Below are 23,583 nucleotides of genomic sequence, written 5' to 3' on the forward strand. Positions count from 1 at the left end.
TATATATATATATATATATATACACACACGAGACGGTTGGTTGAATTGAAATATTCGCAATTCTTCCTCGGTAAAAAGGAGCTCGAAATAAGATACGCCAATTATTATCTTATAAATATTTCACAGACAATGGCTGCGTTCAGCAGAAAAAGCAGCTTTGCAACTGTTGTAAAATTCTTTAATACGATTGGTCTTGCCCTTAGTTCCTCACTGGGTCTAAATGTATAAATCAATCATATTCAAGAATTTTACAAAGTTGCAAAGCTGCTTTTTTTTGCTAAACGCAGCCATTCTGTCTATAAATAAACGAAAATCACAAATATATTATCATTCATTTAAGTTGAACGAATTAATAATATTCAAATTTAAAAAATCAATACAAACATATTTATATTTGTTTTGCTTATATTTACAATATAATATTTACAAAATAATCCTTCCATCGCGGCATCGGAATAATCATAAAATGATCATACCTCGTGAGGTTAATTTCTTTCTTTTTCTTTTATAAGAAATACCGATAAACAAAAAAAAGAAAACTTGTTTGATTAATAAAGCTATAATATATTTCAGTATAATAAAATTAAATACACCATAATCGGTGTTTCACGTGTTTCATTACTAGCAAAATTAAGAACTTCTCAAAAACCACACGGGAGTATTTCATTTATTTCCCGCGACTACATACAGTAAAGAGAAGAAGAAGAGAGACTGATACGAAGAGATAAACTTATATATTTTCTTGTTTACCTCCCGTTATCAATCAACTTATTATTGTCTTATAGATATTAAATAATACATCGATTTTCTGATTCTCTGACAGAGTTCGATATTAATATCTATACATAATATCTTTGAAAATTATATTTTAAAAAAATTTTTTATCAAAATTATTATTACAGTGAAATATTCTAAACATTAGTCGTCTTAATCATGTATTGTTACATATTATATTTAACGTTAGATATTCTTCTTTTAACAAGCGAACGCATTTTTCACAAATGAGAAGTTAAGCCAAATATGGCATAGTTAACATTAGTACAGCAGAACTTTTGAGTTTGCGACAATCGCGGCAGCAACTTCTGACTTCGTTGACCACGACTTCTCATTGACAGTAACATTATACAGGGTGTTAGTTAAGTATGTTCCCAAACTCAACAGAGCGATTCTTTGGTTTATTTCAAGTAAAAAGTCCATATAAACATGTGTCCTAAACGAGTTAGTTTCCGAAATACAGGTGAATGTTCGCAAATGTTTGGCGAAACGATAAATTGCGTTGGAGATATCTTCCTGCATAAATATGCCTTGCTTCATGTGAGTTACTATTCGCACAACCGTAAACAAAGTGACAAAGTCAAAGTCAAAGTCACAAAATCAAAAATAGACTTCAGTCCTGATGTTGCTGCGGGTCAGTTAGCTTGTACATACATTTTCGGGCCAAATTGTTTCAATCTATCAAAATCGGTTTCATCATGCCTAAGTTTACAAATTTTGAAATGGCAGATATGTCCACCCCAATTGAGAATGAGAATAATTTGACGAATCAAATAATTGCTTCATGCGAGGCAATACGTAACACACCTGGTATCTTCGAGCATGTACGTCAATCTTTGAGAAGAAGGCTCGATAGATGTATCATGGCGCAAGGACATTTTCAACAATTCATCTAATTGTTTTATTTCGTCAGAAGAACTGAAGCCTGTTTTTGTTTTTCTGTTTTTGACTAGTTTTTAACTAGTACAAGTTGTATTTTTTTCATAATAAATAGATTATTACTACACGTGTAAATTTTTTTATTTCGGAAACTAAGCCGTTTAGGACACATGTTTATATGGACTTTTTTACTTGAAATAAACCAAAGAATCGCTCTGTTGAGTTTGGGAACATACTTAACTAACACCCTGTATATTCATACATTCCCACGATATATCGTTAAATGACGTCACAGTTCACAACAGAAAATGATCCGCGTAGAATTTTCGCGGGTATCATATTTTTTACAATCAAGCCCAAAGATTAACTAACGCTTGACTGCCATTAAATTCGTGTCAATGTTGTCCGCGCACTAACGATTTACTGTTACCTTCGTTTCTCTTAACGACTACTGTAAATATCGATCCCGCATATACCTTATTTCATGTCCATGGAAACGTTAATTTGATTGATGATTGATGACTACGTATAAATAAGGTCGTGGTGTGCATTTTATACATCGCGCGAATAAGAGCGAGTCAATTACAACTCTATTTATGTTTTACTCTCTCAATCAATCTTACGTTTAAAGATGTATTTTTTTAACAAAATGAAAAAATTATGAAAAAGATACAAATTTTTCTATATCGCATTTTCTATATCGAAAGTAATACAAAAAGGCGGCGATTTAAAATCTGGATCAGAAGTTAATAATAATAATGAGTCATGTTTTTAAAAAAAGAAAGATAAAATTGAGAATTGTTCATTTAAACTACAAAGTTGCATTGTTAAATACATATAATTATTGATTTTATTGAACTGTTTCACATATACACGAAAAGAATTTACGACTCAAAGATTTATGATTTAACTAAAGCATTTAAAACTTCAGATAAATACAAATCTGAAAATCATTTAATTAGATGATCAAAATAATTATACTTAGGAATCTCAAGAGTATTGAAAAAAGCTTTGACGTTCTAACAACCAGTTTGAGAGTTTTATGTAATTGTTTTAATGGTTCAACAAAATTATTTTCAGATCTATATGTAGCTAAATTTTTAGATACTTGAGCAAAACTGTCCTTTTAGTATATAACATTTATTTTTATATATAATAAAAAGTTTAAATTTCTAATTTCAGTAATTTTTGCAGTTACTTTTTACAGAGACTATACATCTGATACATGCTTAATTATTGCTTCATAATCAAATAAATATTATCGAAAATAGGTCCTTGTTTTTATTTTCAAAAGTTTTTAAATAAAGACATTTCTAGGTTGAGAAACATCACTTTAAATGAACAGGAGCTTTAATACAGCGCGGAAAATGACACGCTCGTTCAAAAAATAAAAGACCGCATTTATCATTCAAATACGTGATGCGTCTCATTCATTAGCCTCGAACTTGCCTTTGCAAATATTTCCACTGTGACGATGATGGGTGGTGTTTATTCGCAGCTTTTCAAAATCCATCGACATCTTTAGCGTGAAACTTGCACGACGCGCACGTTGCGTCGTTCCGAAGGTAAACCGCTTCAAGGTAAGATAAAGTCAGCCATAGCTGCAATTGTTTAATCGGTCGCAATAACACTCGATTCAGCATAATTTTACGCGTCTTGCGTACCGCGTGATATTTAACAAACATGCAAACACAAATCATCACGAACAACGTCTCTTGAGCTTCGAACAAAACATGATCGCGAAATGCTCACTAATAAAAATGCTAAAATCTAAAGAGTTTATTTATACAGGGTGTCTCAAAATTCACGATTCAAAATATTATAGCAAGAAAGTTTTTGGAAAATTAAACGAAAAAGTTACATGTAAATTTTTATTTTAAGCAATAGTTTCTGAGATATAACAGTTTAAATAAGCCAATTACATTTAGGTGGTCACTTGTGAGTACTACTAACTAATGAGCGCATTCAAGTGAACACTCCCAGCTCCTCGCTAATACTAACGCATACGCAAATTATGGACAGATGGCCGTCTAAATATAGTCTGTAATTGGTCATATTTAATTTCTTATTATCTATCTCAAAAATTATTGCTTAAAATAAAAATTCATAAATAAGTTTTTTTATTTAATTTTCCGAGAACTTGCTTGCTGTAGTATTTTGAGACGCGAATTTTGGAACACCTTGTATATATTATGACTGAACAATTTGTATAAGAGAAAATCTTTCTTTCTCTCCCTCCCCCCTCCCCTCTCTCTCTCACATGAGAATATATATGTAACAAAAATGTATAAATCATACCTACTTACGCGACTGTAAGTTTATTTGTATATTCTTAAAAACAAGATACTTCAAAGAATTTATCATTCTTTTCTGGTAGCTTGATGAATTGTTTAATACTTTAATATGGTATCAGTGAAATATTTTTTATAATTAATATAATGGGAAACACACTTGTGTAATTTGGAATTAATTTATCATGTCACTAAAATAGTAAAAGTAAGGTAAAAGCAAGAAAAATGATAATTGTTTGCATAAACTCTTACTGAATCATTATCTACACATGTACGTATATTTCCATATATTTTATATTTAGATGTTATGGAAAATATCGTCAGTGTACAGAGAAGACCTTTCTATTAGATCATAATAAATTATCATTCTATTGCATATCATAAAGAATTCTATTTCTATCTTCAGCATTGCAGAGTCGGATAGCTTTTTGGCGTGAGCAAACGAAATGTATCGCGCGAAAATTATTCACGAGTCTTTCGTACAACAGTCGTCGCTTTAACAGTTTGCGTTAGCACAAGCAAAGCATTGTTAATAATAAAAATTTTTTTTAAATCCCCTTACGATATACAAGACCACTGAATGAGATCAAGCCGATGCAAAAACTTTCTCCGGTTGGTTCGTGCACTGGTCCTTGACCATGACCGCATTTCCCCATGGTCCCCGGGACAGGCCGCGCAGGGCGGCTGCCTGGCTGCTAGGCTGCCACATCGATGGCGATGGTTGCGTCACGCGCGCGCGCAGGGCACACACGGCGCGGCGCGGCGCCCTGTACACGCGCGCGTGCGATTACGTCTAGCCGGTCGCCCCCCTCTGCACGAGGAAGATGGGTTCACGCGGTCGGCAGGGAGTTAAGGAATGGATATTCAACTAAGTTGGAGAACGGTGGAAGAAGAGAGAGAGAGAGAGAGAGAGAGAGAGAGAGAGAGAGAGAGAGGGGGGGGGGGGGGAGCGAATGTGCTCAAGAGTCAAGGCCCTGGCCCAATTCGGGTTCGTAGACCTGAGACGATAGGACACACGCATGTACCAACACCACCGTTCGCGTCCTGCCTCCTTTCGCACTTCGCCTTCGTAAAGGTCATTTACTTTTGCCAGTAGCCTTCCTCAAGGTTTCCTCGTGCCTCTCCGACCGCACGCGTCCTTACGACTTCAGGGATCGCGGCAAGCAGGTGCGTTGTACGGATAGCCCATATTTCGCAGATTGTTATGCAAAAACCTCTCGCGATCCTGTCGATTAATCCTCGACTCATAAAAGCGTCTCATGCCCGTTTCTGTCAATGCAGATTAACTTTAAAATAGTTTAATTTTAATCTAAGTTCAACTTACTCTTTATCTTTCTCTGCATGTAATTCTTAGAATTAAAAAAGATTTAGTTGATTAAAATTAAACTATACACATAGAGAGAGAGAGAGAGAGAGAGAGAGAGAGAGAGAGAGAGAGAGAGAGAGAGAGAGAGAGAGAGAGAGAGAGAGAAAAACAAGCATTAGACTCATTTCTACCAATGTAGATTAACTTTAATCTCGGGTTAATTTACTTTTTATTTCTTATAATTCTTAGAACTAGAGAAAAAAAAATACAAAATAAGTTAAACTGAAATTAAAGCTAATCTACATTGGTGTAGAAATGGACACTAAAAACACAATTTCGTCGGAATATGTCCAATCCATGAAATTTTCCAAAATATTCTTTAAGTATCTCTCACATATCAATATGCTTATATATTTTCGCGTTTATTCCTTGCGAAAGTGAAATTGTAATGATAACTTGACAGATTTCCTACATTCTCATCAATAAAGCGAGATGTTAAATAAAAATACTAACTGTGACGTACTGTCAACCATGCGCAACGACGCTTCAAGGTTAAGCAAGCATGCTGTAGACGAAAATCTTGGCTCATGGTTGAAAAATAATCGTTAATGACAAACGATTATTTTACAAATATGATTGATGAGAAATATGAAAATAATTTTTGTCCACATCGCATACTATTACGATCGTGCGGAACGTAAACATAGATTGTGCAGCCAGATGCGCGATCGATAAAATCGGTCGATGAAATGGTATGGAAATAAACAAAGATTATATCATTATATAACACATACGAAAGAGAAAGGGTTATTTTTTTACCTATATTCATTAGTAACAATTATAACTACCAAAAAAAAAGATAACGTAAAAACAATAATATAAAAATAAATGCTTGTCTTATAAAATGAAAATAATACTTATTTTATGAAATAATGCTTATTCTGTATTACTATTCCGTTCGAAAAATGTGTATACATGAATATACAAGTAAAATTATCACAGTATCCGTGTCTATATTTTACCGTCAATTTATCATTGACAAAACGTAATAGGGACAACATAAACTGCAAGTAGGAGAATATGTAGACACCTACAATGGATATGGCGCGCAGTTCCAATTTGACTTCGCGAAGGTAAATACGCGATGATACACACGGTGTCGTCGTTCAGGGACGTGGCATGACGATTTGCTTCTAACGTATAGGAGGAAATATGTTGCGATCGACGAGCGTCGTCATTAACTATCAATGCGCGCTATCCGCGCTATCCCGAACAAGCGCGTGAACGCGGAATAGAATTTGTGAGCGATTGGACTCGACAATGATTAAACATTCACGCGGTGTCGGATCTTTCAGGGTCGTCCGTGCGTACGATGCGTGCACCTTGCTGCCAAGATAATAAAGATGAAAATACGCGTCAGCATAAGCAATGAATTTGTTTCGGTAATTTTCCGGAAGAGAAAAAAAGAAAAGATTTTGTGGAAAGAAAAACAGATAAATTATGAATTATAAAAAGTTACAAAACAATTCTATACAATTCAATTGCAGTTCCGTCGTTTAGGACTGGTGAAGAAGTTCTTATTTCAAAGGTAAATTGCTATAATATAAAAATCCTGTAGAGATTTTTTAAACACAAAATTTTCAAAATCTGGATTTTTAAACGAAAAATAACAAAGACACATTTCTTTTTTAATTTCTAAATTAAAACGTTTTCAAATCTTGTATCAATCTTTTAAATTTAAAGTTTCCGATTATTTTATTCCTTTCAAATATACAATTGTTTCTTATTAGTTAAACTTTTCTGTTGCTTTGGCAATTCTGTCTCATATTTACAACATTTCGGGAATGATTTTACACAACCTGACATTTAATCTTCCGGAATCGGACGGACCATGATACTATACACGTGGTCTCAAGGCCTCTTACATGTATACGGGACCCTTATGGTGCGCGCCGTCGCGTCGTAATATTTATCGAACGTATACATCAGTTTTAGGCTCCCTCGGCCCTGGGCGCCACGAAGGTTGCCACGTAATCGCTCGATGAGATGCGAGAGAGTGTAAGAATTGGGAGAGCAAAATAGAGAATTTATTACATTGCCGTGCTAACGCAACTAACGCAAGAATTTATGTGTGTGTAACTGAAAATTAAAATTCATTTGAAACCATCTCTTCCAATAATAGATAGAACTTATCGTAGCCAAGTTGTTAATAACATTATATCATCATTGCAACATAAATCACACACACAAGCGGTTCTCCCCTCACAAAATAATAATAATAATCAAAACAGTATCTTTCTCCACTGATACGATACTTTACGAAGCATGATGCTGATTTGATTATTTAGTAAAAGAAAAAGAAGTTTTCAATTTATTGAACTTGCCAACGTAATATACATATTTATTTAGCTATAAAATTTAAGGGGATCCTAAAGACGTCTGTATTACCGACTGAACACGTATAATTTTTGTATAACGAATACTCTTTCTCTTTCACAGATTCGAAAATCCTTTTCCAGGATTAAAGTATACGCATTAATACGTGTTTGTGAAGTAAAGTCTATGCTGAGAATGATCAAAAATTTCGAAATCGATATATTTTTTACCATTTCTTCGTGTAACATGGCGTCTCAGCTGTCAAGTCGTGACAACATTTGTTTGATATGAAAGCTTTGCAACTCGAACGTACGAAATAATAGTTCCCAAACACGTAATTTGCACGAACATACAACGTCGAATTTTTAGAATTAGATTTAAACGCTTTATCGCGACAAATTCGTTGTACGAAAATTGACACGTATGTGTGATTGCGTGTATTATAGGCTACATGAGATATTGCTGTGGTAATATAAAAAGACATATGATGTGCGGCGCGCGGCGCAACATCTAGTGATTTCGTCGGAGTTCGAGCTTTGCTTTAGGATCCCCTTAAAGTAATCCTAAAAACTTGCTGAATATTTGAGCTAACTGCAAACACCATAGGCAAATCGAGAAGGGGGATCACTTGAGGGCCGAAAAGGGGGATCACTTGACCTAGGCTGAAAATATTTGTATAAAATATAGTTCGTGTCTCGAGCACGAAAACCACGTGAGTGGCTGTGTGAGAGTTCCGTGAGTTCCTATATCATGTGAATCTCCAGAAACTTGTACATCATATATTTCGCGCTTACCAGTTCGAATATATCCAGGATAAACTTGGATAAGATGGTCACAATTTTTTAAAATGTAAAAAACATACTTTTGTTATTCTTTAACTCCCCCCCCCCCTCTCTCTCTCTGTGTGTGTGTGTGTGTGTGTGTGTGCGCGCGCGTGCGCGCGTGTGTGCGTGGCGTGTGTGTGTGTGCGTGTGCGTTGCGCGCGCGCGCGCGTGTATCTATGTGTTACTTGGTTAAAACCAGAGAGAATCAAGAGAGAGTGGAGCGGTTTCAGCCGGAAGCCGCCGTTCGTTGGAGTGAATAGGAGATACGATAAAAGCGTGATGGAACATACGGTGCTGCACACACTAGTATTGTACCGCACTAGTTTTGTGTGTATGTACATATATGTACATGCACACATGCACATATTTGTGGAATTGCACTATAAATGGCGGAACCAATCAGAGAAGAGAACACTATCCGCTCCACTCTTCCTTGATCTGGTTAATACTCCGAATTATGACGCAAAAATGGTCATAATATTATAAATATATAGTGAAAATGAAAATACAAATTATAGTAATATAGAATTATAGTAAATTTTATGAATTTTTGGCGAATTTATAGGAACAAACACCTATTTATGTAAAATTTACTTTACTTTTCTTGGTAAATGAACGATTATCATATAGCTATATTGTAAGATACTTTCTATATTTTGATAAGTAAAGGACTATGCCCAAGACTTGGGCCCCGGCTGAACAGCATTGAGATCTAGCTAGGATTGTAGAGCATAAAAAAAGGATTAAAAAGTTCCATATGCACAACTTTGTAAAATGAGTCCTTTGAGTGCTACAGCTGTTCAAAGTTCGCTATTATGACCATGCATTGTGAACCATGATTTATCAGTAGGACTGATTTTATTCAATTTCTCGAATCATCTAGTATCTGGAATATGTCCAATTTTGACGAAGACAATTAAAACCTTATTTGGACCCCAAATGAATAGTTATAAGTGATATATATTAATCGATGAAGAGGGGAGAGAGAAGAAGGGGGGGAGAGAGAGAGAGAGAGAGAGAGAGAGAGAGAGAGAGAGACACTCAAAGTATGAAACAAAAGGTTTTAATTGCCTAATTGAAATATGGCTAATATATGAACCTTATCTCTCTCTTCAGCTTCCTCATCGGAACTCTCTAAAAGTAAAAAAACATCATTAACTGTTCTTGCTGATATATGGATGTCTTCGTCAAAACGTTGGAAATATCCCAGATACCATATAACTGTCAACCGGATTAATGAACTGTACTAAATACATTTTAGATATTACTTCAATGTCTTTGGTACAATCCGTTACCGCCGTCACCGCAGGGAGATGCCCTGGACGCAGAGAAATTGGATAAGACTAGTGGTACACTATTAGAAATTTCTTAATGAATTTTAATTAACATGTAAAGGAAGCATGTGGTTATGCACGAAATTAAATGTAACGAATAATGTAAATAAAAATTAAATTACAGTAGTCTTAAATGTGACGAACGTGTGTATTGAAATTAATGAACACATTATTGTAGAAATTAATTTACACGTTAATGAAAAGTACGAGATCTGTAACTGAAAAGTAATTTACGTTAATGACATGTAAGAAACGTAAACGTATTAAACGTTAAGCGTTAATAGTATTAGGCTTAATTAAAATATTATTAATATTCGTAAATGTAAAAGTACATTAAATTTCAATACGCTTAACTTTTAAGTTAAACGTATTGAAATTTAATGTACTGCAAACTTAAATTTCATTAATATGTACATTAATAGTTATTTCAATTACGATTAATTAAATGTTATTTATATCCGTAAATAAAAAGTATATTAAATTTCATTACACTTAATTTTTCAGTTACTGTAAACTTAAATCTCATTAACATGTGCATTAATAGTCCTTTCAGTTACAGAGGAATTAAACTCCATTCACCAACGTACATTAAAAGTTAATGAAATTTAAGAACATTTCTAACAGTGTAGTCATAATAGCGAACTTTGGATAGTTTTAGCACTCAGGAAACCTCTCCTATAAAATTAAGCTTATGGATTTTTTATTTTCTTTTGATACCTTAAAATTTTAGGCATATCTCAAAACTGTTCATCCGGGGCCTAAATTGCTCTATAAAACTGGGCATAATCCTTTTGAGAGTTGTTCTTAATATTCTTGGGAATAGTATATGATTTACTTTACAGTAAGATAATCACTTGAATGGATTTACTATATAATTGTATTATAATATACTTTTTATCTTACTCCTCCGATATTTTTCAGATAAAATAAAAATTCAGGTAAAATAAAGTTGTAATAAGTGCGGCAAAAATAGCTAAAATATTTTTACTAGTCTTATAAGGTAAAAATCACGCAACCATTTTTCGCCATACAATCACATTACAATTTTCTTTGTTACGTACATATGTAACGTTGATTACGACAATTTAACTGTAATTTATTTGATGTTATAGCAGCTTTTAGTGGAAACTGCAGGTAGTCTAAAATAAAAATATTACATATAATATTTACAAAATTCGTATAACAAATTAAACTAACCAAGACTCCTTATAAATCAAAGAATTGGAAAGAATAAAGGCACTAGGAGTCAAGCGCAGAAGATGTCGCGCAAATACTGACTGGCCAACATTATCAGGAGCCGGTTCTTGAATTATTTTTATAGTAATGTTTGCGATATGGTGCTCTCCCAAGCAGCAAAGTAGGATATCTTAACCAAGCCAAAGTAAAATTGCCCTAATTAAGACAAGAATGACCAAATTTCGATTTAAAATATGTCCTAAAAATGAAATTGTATTTGAGGTTTTCTTTGCAGATAAAAAATTACCTAATTTCAACGTATTAATGTTTTCAAAGTCCATTTGCGTTTGTGGTGTTCTTGATAGATAAAAAATTACTTAATTTTGATCTAGTAAATTCTCTCAGAGTCTGGTAATGATTAATAAGTTTCTGAGGTCATAAATTATCTAATATCGGACTGTATTTATGCCTTCAAAGTCGAATAGACTTTCGAGTTGTCAAAATTAGGTAATTATTAACTTAAAGACGTTCGTTGATATTTCAATGATGTCACTGCTAACTTTGAAGTCGAGATTACCAAGGAACTTACCTATTAGATAAATTTAGTCAGCACTTGATCCAAATGACCAACAAAATTAATTTCAAAGTAAATTGAACCAGTCTTGTCCTAAAAGTCTATATAATGCTGTATGTCAATTTTGAGCCTTCTACTTCACATAGTACACTCTGGATTAGTACACTATTCATCAGAGAATTTTGTGAAAGGTTATGGCTGCTTTCCTTTTACGAGATATAAATCGACACAGTTGGTCTGTTTTCTGTTCCTGCATTAGACTGCACTAGAAGTCTCTTTCTCGCTCTTGACAAATATCAAACATATACCTATTTCATTTTAAGTTCCAAAAGTATACACTAGTTCAGACACAGAAAACGGACCTAGGATAACACACTCGAATACAGTTTAATTGATATATCAAATGGCGTCGATTTCAACTTTGAAATCAATCTAACCAAAATAACGATTTTGAACTTAGAAGTTGGATATTGGTCGAAATTACCTATTAGTCACGAAAATGTCTTGAAAATCTATTAACTTAAAAGTCGAAATGCCCTAAAAAGGTAAATTTACCCACAAAGTAAAAATATTTGGGTATTTAGTCTTCCTAATAGAGAAATTCAACTTATAGGTCGAAAATATAAGTATATTTGACTATTAGGTATAAAAGTGTTAAATACGCTATGATGTTATCGTCGCCATAGAAGAACAACTATAACCTACATAATTCTATATTCTTAAAATCATTTATTTCACATTTTCTATTTCTTCTTTCATAGAAAGTAAGTAATATTTTTAATCATTTCCAACCTACAAATCAGGGAACACCTATATTAATTTGCTAAATGTAAAATATAAAATTAACAAATAATTAGTGTAATAAAGTAATAATATTTCAAAAACTTCTCTTTTTATGGCGCGTTCATTTTAATGATTTAAAAATCTATACAGAAAATTTTCATTCGCACTTGTATTTACGTCATATGTCACGCGATAATCAGCTTAGAAACTAAATTAAAATGACGGTACTTCTTATACAAATCACATCTGATGACTGTTTCCCTTTCATCTTTACGTATAGAATCATGGAATACATGATATATGCAGCGTTGCCACTCACGTATGTTCTCGAAAGAAAAGAAACAAGATCATCCGCGTTAAGGAAAACCGCAAGACATGGTCGTAATTGAGTCTAATTTAGGACACAATTAGTATGAAATTATTAAAATATTACCAATACTCGATCTCTTACTAGTTTGACCAAATCGAACTATGACCTACTGGGCAAAATGCCTTCCATTACCTAATTAATACTATTAAATTACCGTCTTTTCATTCCCCACTTACGTCCGATCGACGTAGATTTGACATTCATTAGGTCAGATTTAATAGACTTTCGAACCTATCTGGAAGTCGATTGAACGTATTTTCGACTAATCTTGCTGCTTGGGCTGTGAGCATGGTGAGCGTCCTTATATTTGCTAGATAATTAATTATAATCTTAAAGTTGTTTGATAAATTAGTTCTCCATATTCTATTTTTCGATATTTCCTAATTTCTTTTTTTCTTTTTTCTTTTTCTTTCATTCTTTTCGATTTTAATTCCGACATTTAAATTCTCGATGTAGGGGAGAGCTCACCATGCCAGAATAACTTTTATTCACAGTTTATACATGTCAGTTTATGTTATCTCTGAGGAAGGCTCAAAAGTGAGCCGAAACATGTAAGCGCGTTTAGTGAATAAAGAAGTTTCACGTTTCATAGGTGCATTATTTGCGCGACGTCTTCTGCGCCTGACTCCTAATGCCTTTATTCTTTCCAATTCTTTGATTTACAAAATTATTATTTCGAATAATGTATACGCATAAACTACTGTCAAAATAGATTATCTTCGAGAATGACTACAAAAATGCACTATTCTTCAATAATTGCAATTATTGAAGAAATTACAGCCTGTAGTTATTTTTTCCGTATAGCTATAATACCCGAGTTTACGCTATACTTTTTGATAAAAAGTTACACATGTCCAAATCTATTAGAATCGTTTATTCAATAAATAATAAAGATACGGCTTCGACCAAGGCCTTCTCGTAGAGCTTTGCCAAGTAGAAATATTAGGTGTTAAACTTAATTCCTGCCGTTTTTTTGTCTCCAAAATTAATTTGTTTCAAAGGGAAGATGAATGAATACCTTAATCAAAGTAATTTCCTCCATTTTCTACTACTTTTTCCCATCTCTCTGGCAATAGGGCAATCCCACGACGGTAGAACGCGGTGTCTTTCGAGGCGATCCATTCATCCACCCATTTTTGGACTTCGTTGTGATTGGCGAAGTGTGTGTCCGTAAGTGCGTGTTGCATCGATCGGAAGAGATGGTAATCCGACGGTGCCAAGTCTGGAGAATACGCTAGATGCGGGAGAACTTCCCATTCAAGCTCTAGAAGTGCCTGCTTCACGCTTTTCGCGACATGCAGTCGAGCGTTATTATGCAACAAAATGACTTTGCGTCGATTGTTGGCTACGGATGATCTTTTTTGCATCAATTCGTCACTCAATCTGTATAATTGCTGTTTGTAGCGATCAGTTGTAACGGTTTCATTTGGACCCAAGAGTTCGTAATACAGCACACCTTCCTGATGCCACCAAACGCACAGCAAGGTCTTATGCTCGTGAATATTCCTCTTCGGCGTTAAAGCGGATGGTTGGTCGGGGTCCACCCATGATTTTTTCCGCTTGGGATTATCAAAATAAATCCATTTTTCATCGCCAGTCACGATGCGCCACAAAAAACTCTTTTTTCTTTGCCTGGCAATCAAAGAAGTCGCAATAGTCAAACGATTTGAAATGACACTTTCTGACAACTCATGTGGTAGCTATCTCCCTTCGTTATGGATTTTTCCCATGGCATGCAAGCGTTTTGAGACGGCCATTGGAGTAACATTTAACTGTTTCGACAACTCTAAAACCGTTTGCTCTCATCAAGCAATTCTTGCAGCTCGACATCTTCAAATTTTTTCGGCTGTCCTGGACGTTCTTTGTCTCTCACATCAAAATCAACGTTTCGGAAGCGTTCGAACCAAACTACATGTCCTTTTGTTGAATCTCCGATGGAGTTTCATCACCATACACTTCGGATAATAAGCGATGCGCTTCAGCTGCGGTTTTCTTGAGGTCGAAGTAGTGAAGAAGCACATGTCGGAAAAACAGCTTATCGCGATTCATTTTCAATCGATTGGAAAATCTCTTTGGCGTCGAGAAATCTAACCTGTGAGGATTGAATCACTTTCAGCGATGTTCTAAACTACAAAAGATATATGACTTCATTGTCGAAACTCGCCAGCGTCGGAGCCAGCACCCTCTAGTAGCGAGCGGCAGGAATTAAATTTAACACCTAATAGAATAGGAGAACATAATAATCCTATAATAGCATTTTGCCGAATCGCCGTATCTATCATAGTTTCCAAAAATATGGCTCTTTTGTCTAAATTAGAGACTTAATAATATCACTACGAGCGATTTTGTCAAAATTATTCAAGAGAGAATAGTATTGGGTTAGGGAAAAAGTCCCTTTACAAGTTAAAGGGTAAAAAGACCTTTCCCTATCAATATCTTCGTTAAAATTTAACTTCATACATAATTATCCTGAACAAAATTAATTTCAAATCTGCATTTATAACTAAATTTTTTAAAATTTCAGCAACCTATTTCCGTGTTTTTACTAATTATTAACTTATAGTATCAATGAAAAATAAATTTGCATTTCCAAGGGACAAAACGTCGGAACGTACTACCAAGTGATCTTAGCAATTTCTACATCAATACTTTGTGGCGTGCCGATACGTAATGCTCGCGATCACTTCCTCGATCGTATGTAATTACCGGCTGACACGAGAATTCATTTTTACAAGCGAGCCTCGTCGCGGCCGTTTGCTTTTCACTCGACCATACAGTAAAACCTCTTAAGTAACGCATGGTCCGACTGTTCGATCGCCCCTGCTCGTCGTCTATACCTCTAAATCGCCGTGGTCGATCTCCTTTTGTTATTTCAAGCGCGCAACGCGTGATGCGTGTACCATGCACGCGAGCGGCGCGTCTCACGTAGGCGAAGCATTTAACTGTCGCTTTTAACTGTCACGGCCGCTCGCAGCTTAAACTTTTGCTCGAGAATACGAATCCGGAGGGCTGCTGGCCGGCAGCTATGATCCTTTCACGTGCGAAGCATTCAAAAAGCACGTCGATTCTTTAGCGTTTAATTACTCCGTTTAATTGTGATTTGTATAAAGTCATTATAACGAGTTATATTTGTTTTATGCTGATAATAAGTGGCCTTATATATTTTATATTAAGTATAAGATAAGCATTGTGTTTTTTAAATATCTGCATTATGGATCCTTAAAACACAGATATACAGAATGTCCGATAATGAGTTTATTCGGTATAACCCTCTCGAGATCAAGTAGAGCGGACTAAACTGAGTCGAAAAGTCTTGTATCATTTTGCAATTTTTGCAATAGTTAATGAGATAATGTGATAATAATTTTCAAAGATCGCCGAATACGCGGATAAAATCGACGCAAATGGCAATTTTGAGGTATTTCTTCAGAATTTTTAAAAATATTTCTTAAAGAACTCTCCAAGATATCTTAAAGTTGTTTTATGCGTCAATTTGAAACATTCTGCTGATTGGGTAACTACAACAAAAAGTTGCGAAAACTGCAAAATGATAGAGGACTTTTGACAGTTTCGACTCAGTTTGGTCCGCTCTACTTGTCAACGAGAAATTATGCGGTTATTACTGGACATCTTGTATATAGGATATATAGTAGCACAGTCAATTATATTATTATAGAGACTTTATATATAGGGTGTCCCGATCTTTTTTGCCGATCACTTTTGTATAGATAGAGCGGATTAAACTAAGTCGAAAAGTCCTCTACCATTTTACAATTTTCGCAATAGTTAACAAGATATTAATTACTAAAAATTGCAAAATATTGGTCTTGAATAATTTTTTACTCAAATACTATCAACTTTACAAAAAACTTGCAAGAAACAAAAATTATTTATTTTCTTCTCATAAAGTTCTGAGAATTTTTTCAGAATTTTTTAATACCGTATTTTCCTATGTTGATAAAAATAAGAAAATGCAGTATACTATAATAAAAAGTTGATAAAAAATTCTCAAAACTTTATGAGAAGAAAATAAATAATTTTTGTCTCTTGCAAGTTTTTTGTAAAGTTGATAGTATTTGAGTAAAAAATTATTCAAGACCAATATTTTGCAATTTTTAGTAATTAATATCTTGTTAACTATTGCGAAAATTGCAAAATGGTAGAGAACTTTTCGACTCAGTTTAGTCCGCTCTATCTACACAAAAGTGATCGGCAAAAAAGGTCGGGACACCCTGTATATACCTATTCTTTTCTGTTTGTTTTATTACGATGCGCATGTGCGTCCGGAAAGAACGATTTTGCTGAAGTATTTAAAAATTCTTTTATACCATATATTAAAATAATCATTATGCATCAACCATGATAAGGAATGCTGCAAGAAATTTGACAATCTAACAACCAGTTTGAGCATTCTAAATAATATTACTTTGATAGTCCAACAAAATTATTTTCAGTTCTGTATCTAGATAAAATTTTAGATACTTCAGCAAAACTGTTTTTTCCAGAACGTAGACATTCCATGCATATCCATCGCAATAAACAAACAACAAGGATAAGTGTATATACTATATGCAGGCTTGGGTAAGTTAATGTTTTTTTTTAAACTAAATCAAGTTAAAGTTAATGGCTTAGAAAATTAATAAAATTAAGTTAAAAGTTGAAGAAATAAAGAATTAACTTAATAAAAGTTAAGTTAAGATTGAATTAACTTAAATTTAAAAAAAGTTAATTTTGAAAAAAATTATTTTTGAGATCAGAATTTCCTAATTTTTCGTAAAATGAGATTACTTATAACACTTACAGATATAGATTATTAGGTAAATTTAATTTTATAGTCACACATGTAAGTTACTTATATATAAAAAGAGTGATACCATATAAGTATAAGGCGTTTTAGCCAAAATCTTACAAGAGAGAAGGGTATATGTTTGCATTATTTTTCTTTCTTTAACCTGTATCTAACTTTCTTTAACTTCTGAAACGACTGCTCATGCATGTTTACGACTACATCGACTAGATATTTGTTACAAAAAATATACGTAAAAATTTAGAAAAATGGGGATATGCATACTGTTCTACAACAATTCTTTATCTAAGGCTTATTTCATAATTATGTTGCTGAAATATAACGTTTATGATACCTAAAATTAGTATGATTTGAATATAAGTTGGAATTGATAAAATCTAGCGAGTCAATAAAAACTGCCGTATGGTGTAGCTCTTATTATAGAGCTCTCATCATAAAATCATTGAACTTTTTCTAAATTAATTCTCCAATGTTTGATTTTAAAAGAAAAAAAATATTAGCATTACCCAAATTGTCCGACTGACGGCTAAAATCTCTTGAATGTTGTTCAGAATCACGACCTGGATAACATTGGTCATGATCAAGACTATTGGAAGTTGTATGTCTTATTTTCATTTTTACGTAAAAATAAATTTTTAGTGCAAAAGTGAAAATAAGAGGAACTATCTCCAATGACCTTGATTTTGACAAATGTTATCCAGGTAATGATCCTGAACAACATTCAACAGATTTTAGCCGTCGATCAGACACCTTGGGTAATGCTAATGCCAGCACATACTATGACTTTCAAGCCTCATAACTCGAAAAATATTTAATGAAAAAATATTTTATTATAGTTTTTTGAAAAGCTCTCGAGGTAAGCTACAAGAATATGTAATAAAAAATGGAGGGTTCCGTTTAAAAAATTTAATGTGACCTCGCCTGACCTTGACAACGCCACCCAAGGTCAAACCAATGATACCATCTTATGTCCCCCTCGAAACCATACAACTTTTGTCTGAAACATTTTTTTTGTAAAATGCAAGGAAACGGAAATATTTGGGGTGATCGATTAAAATGACTCACCCTGTATACAAAAATAGTGTAGGACACGCGCGCGCACGCACGCGTTTGTGGGTGTGTGCGTATGTTAGTGTATTGAATGTGTGTTCGAGGCTCTTATTAGTTTCACTATATTGCATATTTTTTTTAAAGCGAATGAAAAATTTTACAAAATTGTCCACACACATTCTTACTTCGAGAATTTCTAGTTATATGTTAGAGACAATGCTGCTTCCAATATGTATGTTCTAAGGAATCTAAGGTTAGATCGCAACTTGAAATTCAAAAACTTCGTCTTTATATATTTTCATTACATGTATAAAGACAAGGTTTTTGGATTTCAAGTTGAAATCAAGATTAAATTATCAAAAAAAGAAAAGAAAAAACGAATCTCATATAAATTCAACTTGTTAAATTTCGCCTTGAGACTGGATAATCAATATGCTAGGTATTGTATCCGATCGTTAATTTTAGTGAGACAAGTTAATTTCGTAAATTAAAATATATTTTTTCTTAAAAAAATACACGCGCGTTCCAAAATATCAAATTTCCAAAGTACAGTCGAACCTCTATAAAAGCAACTTGTCGGGACCGATCGACCTCCGTAAAAGTAAATAAATGCGCATGCGCTAGCATGCTCCTCGATTACTATACGGGAGGTTAAGACATGACTTTTACGGAGGTTAAAACAAAAACGGAAGTTAACTTTACGGAGGTTCGACTGTATATTTAATAATATGTAAAGTGCAGTAAATATAAAGCATAAATGACAAGTATCACATTTTTGCCAAGAATAAAAGCTAAAGTTCACTTCTTAATTGCTATAATTATCGATGTACAACGCAGATATAATTGTTACAAAATATCATTTATCTCACTCTGTTTTTCGTCTTTCTTAAACGACATTACAATCCAGCTCCAAATTAGAATCCTATTACGGCAAAGTTCATCTAAAATTAGAATCCGCAATTTATTTTTTCGAAGCTCACGAAAAAAAAATCTCTTTTAATCGCACGTAACTCGACAATTATTGATATCTACACTATTTCTCTTAATCGACAGACATTCCCCGGAGAATATATTATCGAAATTACAGTTACAACATCGGCTTTGCGTTTAAAGTTACTTCGGATAAAATCGCTAAAAAAAAGAAGCCCCTTACCTGTCTTGCGACGCGCGGAACTCAGGAAGAAGGAAGTGAAGCACTAACGTCTCCGGAGCTTGTTTCCCGGCACCTGACTCCTTCCGCACTCACTGTACCCACTGCGGCAATGTTCCCTTCCTCGCACCGCGAGTCTTCCCACCCTCGCGACGATTTTTTTCTTCCGATGCGCGAGTCGACGTCGATCCACCGCGATTATTTATCCGGCGCGAGTTGCGACAGTCCGCGCGACTTGTATCACGCGCGTGCACGATGCACGCACGCGGCCACGCATTCATCCGCACGCACGCACACGTTCTATCTCTCTTTTAAATTTAATTTTTATCTTTCTTATTATTTTTTATTTTATATTATTTTTCTTTCTTATATTCTATGTATATCTTTTGTGCGCTTTCTGTCTATTGTTATCTGCTTGTTCTTAGAAGGCCTGCCCCAGAATTACAGGATTACACATCTTATCTGTTTAATTTATCTGTTTCTTTCTCATCCTCTCTCTCTCTCTCTCTCTCTCTCTCTCTCTCTCTCTCGAGATTTTTCCGGAAGAAAGCACTGACACTAACTATTGTTTGTGTCGGTTCTCGAAAGAATCATAAATCGGTAAAATTTCGTGTTTTTTAAATCACTTGGACGAACAGTATCACGTGCTTATGACAGCACATGGAGCACGTCAATGTCCAATGCAACGACTGTAAACCTGTCGATAATAAACTAACTACAAATCACTTCGATTAATCTGGTAGCGATCTAGTTTATGTTAAACACCTGTATGCGTCCCTTCTATCTAAAATGTAAATCCAAAGAAACTTGTTACTCTCTTTCATCAACTTTCTTCGTCTCAATGTGTCGATCTAATCCTATGCGAGTTTCATGTGTATCTCTGGAACTCGATTGCCAAAGCTATACTTTTATCCCGTACCAAGATCGCCACGGATAATGCTATTTGATCTTACACGTGTCCCCGGTCAAACTTGGAGATAACACATTCGCCGACAGAGTTCCTCTTTCTCTTTCTCCTTCGTTCACTCCTTACGCCGCTCTCGCGGAGCGCGTAAATAAGTGAGACCACTCCTCTTACTCTCTTATCTCTTTCGTTCTTTCTTACTTCTTTCTTCCGATTTTTCTCGACGATGCAAAAGAACACGCACGATTCTAGCACCGCGTGTTACAAGGCGCACATCACAGCGAGAAAGGGGGGAGGGAGAGAGAGAGAGAGGGAGAGAGAGAGAGAGAGAGAAAGTGAGGGGGAGGGGGGGGTAGAGACCTCACTCGGTCCAGGGAGCACGCGCGCGGAACACTGAGCGCGACGCGTGAACGGCGTCTCGGTTTGCCTAGCCTAGCCTAGCCTAGCCTAGCCTAGCCTACCCTAGCCTGGCTTAACCCATGATAAAAAGACAAGGGTATGCTCATGCGCATGACCAATCAGATTTTTGTCCTTGCTTACGTCACAACGAGTGGCTTACGCCACTGTTCAGCAATTTCAGATTGTTTTGGAAAGGTAAAATATTTAATTTTACTTCCCTCAGTTTTTTTTGTTTTTTTCATATAATTGCCGCATCCTTTCACTATGCAGGTCATCGTGAAAATATTTTTAACATTAACTTCTACCGATGACAACGTGCACTACGCCATGGACGCCATGATAAATTACGACCGATAACCACCGATTGCACCCGAATCAGAACCGACCAATCAACGCGTACCCGAATATGACGTAAGCAAGGACATGCGCAAGCTGAACGAGTTTTAGACAATTGATGAGCATACCCTTGTATTTTTATCATGGCTTAACCTAGCCTACCCGCCACTAAACTCCGCTATCCTAGGTTAGACATGCTCGCGACAATCTCCCTCTCTCTTTCTCTCACTCGCGTCCGCCCGTCTTCCGTTACCCCGCTCCCCCCCGCAGCAGCATCGCGTTCTCTCTCGCTTGCGTCTCGCCGTCTCCGTCGTCATCGCCGCGAATCCGCTTGGGTCCTCTCGTTCCTACCACGTCTCGCGTGATGAATACGCTGCGCTGCGCGCGATTCTGATACGACAGAGGAGCGGGAGAGAATGGAGAGGCGAGGAGGAAGGAGAGAATCGTAAGGCCATAGCCACGGCCATCGAGTCGCATCTACTATACACATACGCATGCACGCACGCACGCACGCGACAGTACAACCTGTGTGGATGTGTGGCGATCGTTCGATTCCGCGCATCGAAAATCACATATATCGATCCTACGTTTCTCTTGCCATCTAATTACCCACTTAACGCCTTCATTATTCCAATGAAATGCGTACTCATTCACGACTACCTCGCTGTCAAGGCTGCGGCCAAATCTTCGATGTTCTTAGCTGCTGCTACAATGTTAGTAATAACACATAATTACACTCATAGTTCTGCATACCGGAAAGTATATCAAACTATAAATATATAGCTCCAAAAACGACTAACGTTTGATGCTAAATATATTTTTTAATATATAAAATTATGAATATAATTAAATTATTACTAACATTGTAGCATATATGTGTATGCAAAAAGATATCATTTTTCTGCTAAGAAAAATGATTACTCACTTGTCAGTTTATTTTTTTTTTCTTTAAAGTAACGGTTATCTTTAAGAAAGAATATTCTTTTGATTAATCTTAAAAAAATATACTTGTAATTAGTATAAATTTTAAAAAACTTATTAACATGTACCTACTTAAAACAAGAATTTATTTTCTTTTGAAAATACTTATAGTATTATCCAGGTATATTATATTGAAGAAGCAACTGTATAGGTACATAGCAATAGGTAATAAGCGAATCGAATTTGTTTTAATTTAATAATCTCGACTGAATTAAGTGTTAAACTTGATATTTGTGATGTGTGAACTTATGATGGACTTGAATTAAAATATATGAACTTTTGAAATACCTAAAACAAGTAATATATTTGAATACAGTATGTATTTTTCTTGTAACCAGTAATAACTATAAAAATAGAACTCCCAACTATAATTATTTTATCATGCAATTATAGTCATAAATAACAACCAGTTAACCTCCATACTGATATACGTTTGCGTATATTTCGATGCTGAAAATCATAAATATGTAAGGAGCAACGATCGTTCGCCAAAGAAAAAAAATTGCCCCGAAAATCGAATTGTTAGAGCAAATTACAATTATTTTATAGTATGCAAAAGTTCCGGAATACGAAATGTAATCATTCAGCCTCATTGCGATAATTTCATACATAATTAAGTCACAACAATTTTGCAATTAGTCACGTTTTTACGTGACACTGGTATTATTTTGGTCGAAGCTGACAGGCGCAGCTTCCGATGACGCGTTTCAATGTTCCAATCCGAAAAGCGTGCCAGAAACACACAAAGCACGTGGTGTGCCACGTGTATCCAAACCAAACGTAGGGAGTGCTTCGCGCGATTTTATATACAATATAAAATACGTTCTATATTCCGGCGACAGCTAGATAACGTGCGTAATAATACAACACACGTGTATAACGCACGCACGCGCTCGCATGATGTAGCTCACAAGCGTAATACAAGAGGACGTGCCTGATATATGTTTTCGCCATCTAAATCGTCGTCTTTTCTTTATGACGACAACTTTCGATTCACATTTGTGCACGAACTATTCGTTTCGATTCGAAAGTACCGTAAATCAGATTCGGAGACACGAGCCGTTCCCAGATCAAGAGAAATACCTGTACACGAGAAGTATACCCTATAGTTAGACATAGGGATATGCGATCTCCATTAATTGTATCGATTTTTTAATCAATTTAAAATCGGATTGATTGAAATCGATCTATTAAAAGATCGGACCTGAATGAATCGATCTATTGAAAATCGATTCAATTAAAATTTTTTTGTGACATCTCACGAGAAAT

General features: G+C 35.0%; 1 protein-coding gene across 3 annotated transcripts in view; it reads right to left on the reverse strand.

The window, feature by feature from the left end:
- Eip74EF (Ecdysone-induced protein E74) overlaps positions 1-20,035 on the reverse strand; it is a 324,734-nt gene extending 304,699 nt beyond the window's left edge. For all 3 annotated transcript variants that reach the window (XM_018510268.1, XM_018510269.1, XM_018510266.1), the window contains exon 1: positions 19,698-20,035. The gene's annotated coding sequence lies outside the window, so the exon portion shown is untranslated. The remainder of the gene's footprint in view (positions 1-19,697) is intronic.
- Positions 20,036-23,583: the final 3,548 nt, after the last annotated feature.

The sequence above is a fragment of the Trachymyrmex cornetzi genome, unplaced genomic scaffold (assembly GCF_001594075.2).
Source record: "Trachymyrmex cornetzi isolate Tcor2-1 unplaced genomic scaffold, Tcor1.1 scaffold33, whole genome shotgun sequence".
Classification (NCBI taxonomy): Eukaryota; Metazoa; Arthropoda; class Insecta; order Hymenoptera; family Formicidae; genus Trachymyrmex; species Trachymyrmex cornetzi.